Here is a 7,902-nt window from a genome sequence, read left to right as displayed (position 1 = left end):
CTGGCCAGTGATGAAGTCCATGAGCCAAACGGTCTGACTAGTTGGTCGGCGGTGAAGTCCAAGTGCCAGCTGGTGTGACAACCCAAACGATGATCCTCTTGTCCTTCCTGAAAGATCCAGTCCCCGAGCGTAAGCTCGTTGACTAAACTAGGCCCCTAAAATAAAAATATGTAGAACGGTGAAAGGTCATTGTTTGGTTTTGGTAATTGAGTGACAACCCTAGGTGGACTAATTGTGTTTATGTGAGATACATAGGTGATTAGTCCACAGGTACATGTGTGTGAGCAACATATGCCATGGAAGTGGAAATGGCTCAGAGATGTTGCAAAGCTCACACATGTGATGATGAAGGAGCTCATTGCACATGAGACATGACATTGAGTCATGTGATCAAGGTGGACAAGATCAAGACATGACTTGGCTCGACAGACCGGTTGCAAGTGTGAAGGGCAAGTTGAGTGATGACTTGGCGCCGATGGACCGAGGCAACAGTGAAGAGCAAGTGAAGTCAAGATCGATGAACCAATATGATCACGTAATGATATGAAGTGGATCATATCATTGTTGATCGTGTTGGTGCATATGTTGCATCGACATTGGAGGAGATGGAATGGAATGCTTAAGGCAAAGGTATAACCTAGGGCATTTCATTTCACCTGTCATAGGTGTGTAGAGAAGTTGATGACCGGGTTTAGGATAGATGGTTGTACTATCAAGAGCGACAACTTGTTTGCATATTGGTCATCTAGTGCCACTCGAGTGATCTAACTTTGCATTGTTGCTAGGATCGAGTGGCATGGCAAGTTGAGTGGCTAATCCTTTGAAAACATGACTATGAAAATGCTAACACACATGCACATGGTGGTGTACACTTGGTGGTGTTGACATATTTGCAAAGGAGAAGAAGTTGGTGAATTGAAAGAGGTGTTTTTCACTATCAAATAGTGACTGGACGTTGAGTTCGAAGTGACTGGACTCAGGGTTCTAGCGTTCGGTCAATTATAAAGAAGGTGGTGCTCTCGGGCTCGATTTGCCCTATGACCGAACTCAGAGAAGAAACATGACCAAACTCTGGCTGAATACTGCTCAGCGTCTGGTCTTGCTAACGTGGTGGCACGTAGAGAAGAGGAGGAGGAGTGGACGCACTGGTGCATCCGGTTATGGTGGACCGAACATGTCCGGTCATGTTTTTGCCTCTCTGGAACCTTACTGGAAATGACCAGACTTAGGCGTAGTAGCATCCGGTCATCCTCGTGGTGCATGTCTGATCGCAACTTAACCATTGAGATTAGACGCTTAGCATTTGAAGCCAGGGATGACATGGTAGCTATCTGTTGATCGGACGCCGGTAGGGTGCGTTCGGTCGATCCGACTGGTGTGTCCGATCAGCCCAAATTTATGTGGACTGAGGGGTACAACGGCTCTATTTTCTCGGGGGCTATAAAACCAAGCATTGGCCAGCCTTGGGCTGGCAGCTGAGCACACTAGAGCCTTGGTGGCTTATGTGGTAGTGGTTGGGAGCCCTCTAACTCACTTGACCTTGATAGTGTTCATTCGATCGAGTGAGTGAGCGATTCTAGTGCGATTGTATTATGAGGTTGCATCGAGTGGCACTAGGTGATCGAGTTGTAAGCCGGTGGTGCTTGTTACTCTTGGAGGTTGTCACCTCCTAGATGGCTTGGTGGTGGTCTCTGTCAAAGCCCGCAGGAAGCTTATGCGGTGCTCCAGAGAAGAGCTTTGTTAGGAGCATTGTGCTCGCCCCGTGGGAGCCATGAAGAGCAACTCTAATTGAGCGTGTCATTGAGCTACCCTCACTTTCGGAGTAGGTTCTTGCGGTGCCCGACGTGCAGGCTTGGCGGGTGATGCCAATTAGCCGCTGAACCACCAAGTGAGCGGTCGACACAACGGGGACGTAGTGTGTTGGCAAGCACATGAACCTCGGGAGAAAAATTACCGTGTCAACATTGTTCTTCCCGTTGGTTTGCAGTCCCCTTACACAAGCTTGTAATTACTTTCATATGCATTGTTCTTGTATAGTTGCTCTTGTAATTAACTAGCTTGTGTAGCTCACTAGTTACCTTCTTGCTTGTGTAGCATAGAAGTAGCAATCTTGCGTGGCTAATTTGGTTTGTGTAACCTTGTTGGTCACATTGCTTAGTTTGTGTAGCTAAGTATTTGCGCTCTCTAATTTAGCATTGGTTGTCTTTGTTATTAAGCATTGCTAGTGAGCTTAGGAGCTTTGTGCTTTTGCTTACTAGAATTGTGTAGGAGCTCTCCGGTGTGCAAAATACTAGTGGCAAATGTTTGTGTGACCTTACTCCTAGAATTGGATAGGTGAGCTTTAGCTAGCTTGGCACCTTAGTTGCTTAATTAGGATGTTTGCAAGGTGCTAGAGAATATAGATAGAGGGGCATAGTCTTTGCTAGACCAATAGTTTTAATTTCACACTTGTTTTAGTTAGCTGGCGCGTTTAAGTTTTAGAAAGGACTATTCACCCCCCTCTAGTCCACCATCTCGACCCTTCAAACGGGTAGTTCATGATGTAAAAATAAAATATATGAAATCCGGAGGAAAATCAGCAGTGATGAAATAGCGTATGCAGCTCGGCGATCAGTTGGTGTGAACACTTAGTGTTATTCAAAAGATGTGTTTATATTTAATATAAACCGTCCGACCAGTTAGCGTATAGCTGAGTCTTCAGTCCTAGCTAGCCCGCCAACCATAACGTAGAGCGTGGAGCCCGTGTGCGTGTAGGAAGAACAAGGCGTCGCTAAGGAGGCGCTGCCGACCACACCTAACGCAGAGGGCAGATGCTCGTGCACGTGTAGGGAGAAGCCGGAGACAAGGTCATCTTTGGGAACATCCGAGCGTCAACATGATTGTTCAGAGATTTATTGAGTCAAAAGCGTGTGTTATCTTTAAAATGGTATACGCGGAGAAAAAAGCCGTTTGGAGAATAATTATGGAGAAAACATCATGGAGAGACATCGGAGACGTATGAAGATTAGAGAATATTTAGAAGAATATTAAAGCGTGACTTAGCTTGATTGACGCTGAGTGGAGTAGAGGAGCCGACGAGTCATGATGTCCGAGTAGATGGATGTGATTTGGACGGCTCGCTTGATAGCTCGGATGAGTACACGGAGTCATAGATGAATGGGCGTAGTCGGAGCCTGACAGAGTCAATCCGTGTGGGGAGGCAAAGTCCTTGGGCATGTTCGACCGAGGCAAGATGCAGTCTGAGATCTTCCTTGCATGTCTGACATACGTGAGGTTGCTTGCATGGTGGTGTAGATCTAGACGCATATGTGTTTGTATATCTCCTCAATTACTCCAATTAGCTTGTACGACCGATCAGCATCTTCGGTGGAAACACCGCTCCACATCGCTTTATCGCCAGCCTCCTTTCTTGATTGCTGGTCATCATGTTCCATGGCAACGATCTTACGTATCTGATCGAGTATAACAATATTTAATTAGAAAGAGACTTGACTTAGCTTTCTTATATTGCTTGACTTCGCCTTACACGTATTCTCGATCTTGCTGTCGCGTGTTGCATCTGTTGGAGGTGCATGGCAAGGTGTCGGACTCCAGCACACGCAACCGTTCGCTAAGGAAAGCAATTGCTGCGTGCCAGCGTTGAGTTGTCGTCGAATGCCGAAGTGTCGGCGATGACGGTTGAAGAAGAAATTCCCATCTGGTTAGCCATGGAATCAGCATGCACACCCCCTACGTGGCGCGCCACTGTCGACGAAATACATCCGGCAGTCTACCGAAGGGTATGCCCACGGTACTAGATGAATCAGTGGAGGTGCATGCGAGGGAGCCGGATGGTGACACAGAACGCGAGAGACAGCGATTAGACAGGTTTGGGCCATCGGCTTAACGTAATACCCTACGTCCGGTGTTTTTGTGGATTGTATTGTGTATGATCAGATGCCTTAGGTTAAGCCTAGAATCCATATGTGGATGTCGACTAGGGGACCCCTGCCTCTTCTTATATGCTCTGGAGAGGTAGGGTTACAAAAAATTATCCTATTTGGTATTATATAATATCTAATAAATTATATCTTCTCATAGTCTTACGGTGCAGGCCGACCAGTGTTGTGCACAGCACATCTTAATCTTGTAACACTACTACATAATGGACTTGTTGTCCCAGGCGGTAACAGCCTTTAGTCCCGGTTACCGCGCTGGGACAACGATCCCGGGACTAAAGGTGGAACCTTCAGTCCCGGGTCATCGAGCCGGGACTAAAGAGGGACCTTTAGTCCCGGTTGGTAACACCAACTGGGACTAAAGGCCCTCCAGCCGAGCAACCTGGCGTACCCTTTAGTCCCGATTGGTAACACCAACCGAGACTAATGGTTCACCCTTTAGTCCCGGTTGGTAACCCCAACCGGGATTAAAGGTTCCTTTTCTTTTTCATTTTTTTGTTTAATTTGTTTTCAGTTCAGTTACACGTATTTGTTTAATATATAATATGTTTTTATGTATGTATTCTACGCTACTAATATAAATACACGCATGCGTATAATTACATCTAATTCTCATCTTGAGCATTATTATATTCGAATAAAGTATGAAACTATATATATTATAGATATATATATGTATATATACAACACTTTCATAATCTTGTTCTCGAAAATAACGATATCAATAAACATTTAATTTACATCATTTATTCCTTAGGATAAAAGTAGAACTCGCCGTTGGGATTTAGCACTTTTTTTAGAAGATATCCTGCTATTGACTCTTGAACTGCTTTCAGATGGTCTTTTTGCATGACCCTTCGTTTCAACCATTTAGTCTTGCATTTGAAATAAAAGGAAAAGTATTAATACACATATATGTATATATATTTATTTAAAAATAAATAAAAATTGATATATATGTACTCTGAGGACATCTTCAGGAGTTCTTCTTATGTGCGCAGTGATAAATTCACAAACGTAGTATCCACACAAGTTATTACCTGGTTCCTGCCATAAACACCACTGTACGAGAAGAAGATTATTCTCATCATCTCACACGTAAATTGAAGTACGATATAGTAATTAAACACGTGGAGAAGTGTATATAGTACAACTTACTGGTATTTCAACTACATTAAGTGGTGCCTTGCAATCCTTGCGATGTTGCCGAATAAACTCTTTCCAAACCCTATGCGACCAATAATGTACGATCATTAATAAATTATGGCAAAGTCTATTCAATAATAGTTGTGCGCGAGAGATCAAAATTACCACTGGATAATGTCTATCATATCTTGGTATAGTGCCCGTTCTTTTCTCAACGAGTCAAAGATTAGTAACCGACTTGAGTTTAACTCAATGATAATGAGTATCCAGTGAAAACTGCATTGGTTTATACACACACGTACATGCATATAAGTTGTATTGATATTACATAAAATATATAGACTATATTATTATTAACACTTACTCAAAGTTGTATGGGAAAAGTATTGTTGTCTTGTCGTGCTGCTTCACGAAGAACATCATGATATTCTCCTGTGCTTCAGATACCCATCGCTCCTTGACAATAATACCGGTTTTGAATACGATATAAGGATCAATGAAGCCAGCACTGGTGTCTTGTATTCTTTGAAGCTCTAACATCTGGAATCTGTATATAAATATAAGTTACATGTGAGGATAATTATATACATGTACACATGGAAGTGAGTTTATTAAATAAAAGTAAGAATCACTTACAAACAAAAGGAGCTAATGATTGATTTGTCCAGAGCGTCCATGTGGTATAGTTGATGCAATTCTTCAAAACTAATATGTAAGATGTCATCGCCACAGAAGTAATGATGGTCTCTAAATCTGACAAAGATCCACTGCTCACCCCTGCCACACGCCTGCATGTACCACTTGTTGAGCAAGTACATTTGCGTACCCAATTCATTCAGAGCCGCAGGGTTGTACAAACTTTTGCCATATTTATAAGTCTTCTAGGTATCAACTTCTAGGTTCTGGATTGGAGCTTTGCCCGTCAATTGATCCAAGGTTAAACCAGTATCTTGAAAAAAAGCATTAAGGGCTTGAACCGACACTTCTCCAGAGTTGTCTGGTCGATAGACTTCTATGTTGGAACCATATTGATTAGCAACAACAAGATTTTGCATTGGTTGCTTCTGTTGTCCTAGCTGTGGGACATCCTTCCCTGATGCTCTTTTCCTTTTCTTATATGCATCATGTGACTTCACGAGGGAGCGGTCATAGTCTGATAGTGGCGAAGGCTTACGGAGTTCAATCATCTTTTTCTTGTGAGCATCGACCTTCTGCCTCAGCACCTCTTGTGGTAGGTAAAAGTACGGCTTCTCCTTAAGCTTTGCTTGACTCTTCTTTTTGGTATCTATAAAAAAATCTTTCACTTTTTTGTCTTCTTCAGCTGCTATTTGCTCATCAGTCTTTTCAGAAAGTATTTCTTGAGAAATAACTCTTTTTCTCGGGGTCTTCTTTGCCGTCGGAACCTTAGACGTCTTTGTAGTGCGTCGCTGTGGAGGGGGTGGGGGCGGTGTTGGAGACCGGCGTGGAGGCGATGTGGCCGGTGTTGGTGGAGACCAGCGTGGAGGCGTTGGAGATCGTTGTGGAGGCGGTGGGGCCGGTGTAGGAGTTGGAGATCGTTGTGGAGGCGATGGGGCTGATGTAGGAGTTGGCGATCGCCGTGGGGATGAAGTCGTCTCACCCCCCGCGACGCTGTGATGAGATGGGGAATGAATGATTAGGCTAGGCTGGGGGGAGACCCTGCTATAAAAACAAGTTGTGTGTCAATTATTTTTTAAGCCAATAGAAAATTAATGGAAAATAATATTTCATTCACTTTCATTCATACCTAGGGTGAGGTAGGGGAAGCGGTGGCGCCCCAGGAATGATGATGAAGCGTTTACGCCATTGAATAAATGTCTTTTCTGCTTCTCCTAGTGTCTTCTCCCCATCACCGCCTTCAATGTCAAGAGGAACATTGCTGTAACCTTTGAGCACTCTATCGACCGAGACGCTAGCATATCCAGGTTGAATAACTGACCCATGGATTCTTGGTGTCTTCGTTCGGTCTATTGGAGATACAACCCCGATAGCCACCATGATTGATGCATTATTACCATCTGGAATGTGCAGCTCACATGTTGTTAGAGGCTCGGTAATGTCATCAATAGGGAAGTGCAACCCAGCGTCGTCTTGAATAACTGGCAGCTCCATAGAAGCACAACTGCTTTTCATCTGACCAACGGGGCTAATGGTGACTCCTGGCGTTGATTGCGATTGCATTTGGCTCATTGCTAGCTGCACTTGCCTCTTGATCTCCTCCTGCATTCTTGCCTCAAGAGATTTTTCTCGTTCACATGATTCAAGCAATGCTTGTCGTGACTCATCAACAAATTGCTCCAATGCACGGATTCGTTCTGCCTCCTCATCCTTCTTTCTTTGGCGACTTCTGTAGGTATCCTTGTCTGCTGGGAATGCATGTAGCCACGGAACCACCCCATAGCCTCTTGTTCGACCACCGTGTTTGGGATTCTCTGGGGCATATGTCAATTCATCTTTCTCTCTGTTGGGCTTGAAAACACCACTATCAGCTTCTTCCCTAGCACGAGCTAGTCTCTGTGTTGCTCTCTCAATTTTTTGGCCGAAAATTAGCTTGCTAGTGTCTGGGTCTAGGCTTCCTCCATGAGCGTAGAACCAATTCTTCGCGCGTTGAGGCCAGTTCTTCTCTATTGTTTCAGGTATGATTCCCTTGGTAGTAATCTCTGCTTCTAGGTTCTGCCACTTGGGAATAGCACTCTTATAACCACCTAATCCCATGCGATGATGGTATTGCTTCTGTCGGGCATTCTGCCGATTCCTCATCACACGTTCCTCACTGTCTTGGGATGTCTTGTATTCTACG

Source organism: Miscanthus floridulus, chromosome 18, assembly GCF_019320115.1.
Source record: "Miscanthus floridulus cultivar M001 chromosome 18, ASM1932011v1, whole genome shotgun sequence".
NCBI classification, from domain to species: domain Eukaryota; kingdom Viridiplantae; phylum Streptophyta; class Magnoliopsida; order Poales; family Poaceae; genus Miscanthus; species Miscanthus floridulus.
The sequence above is the reverse complement of the archived record's forward strand: the minus strand, read 5'-3'. Positions refer to the sequence as shown.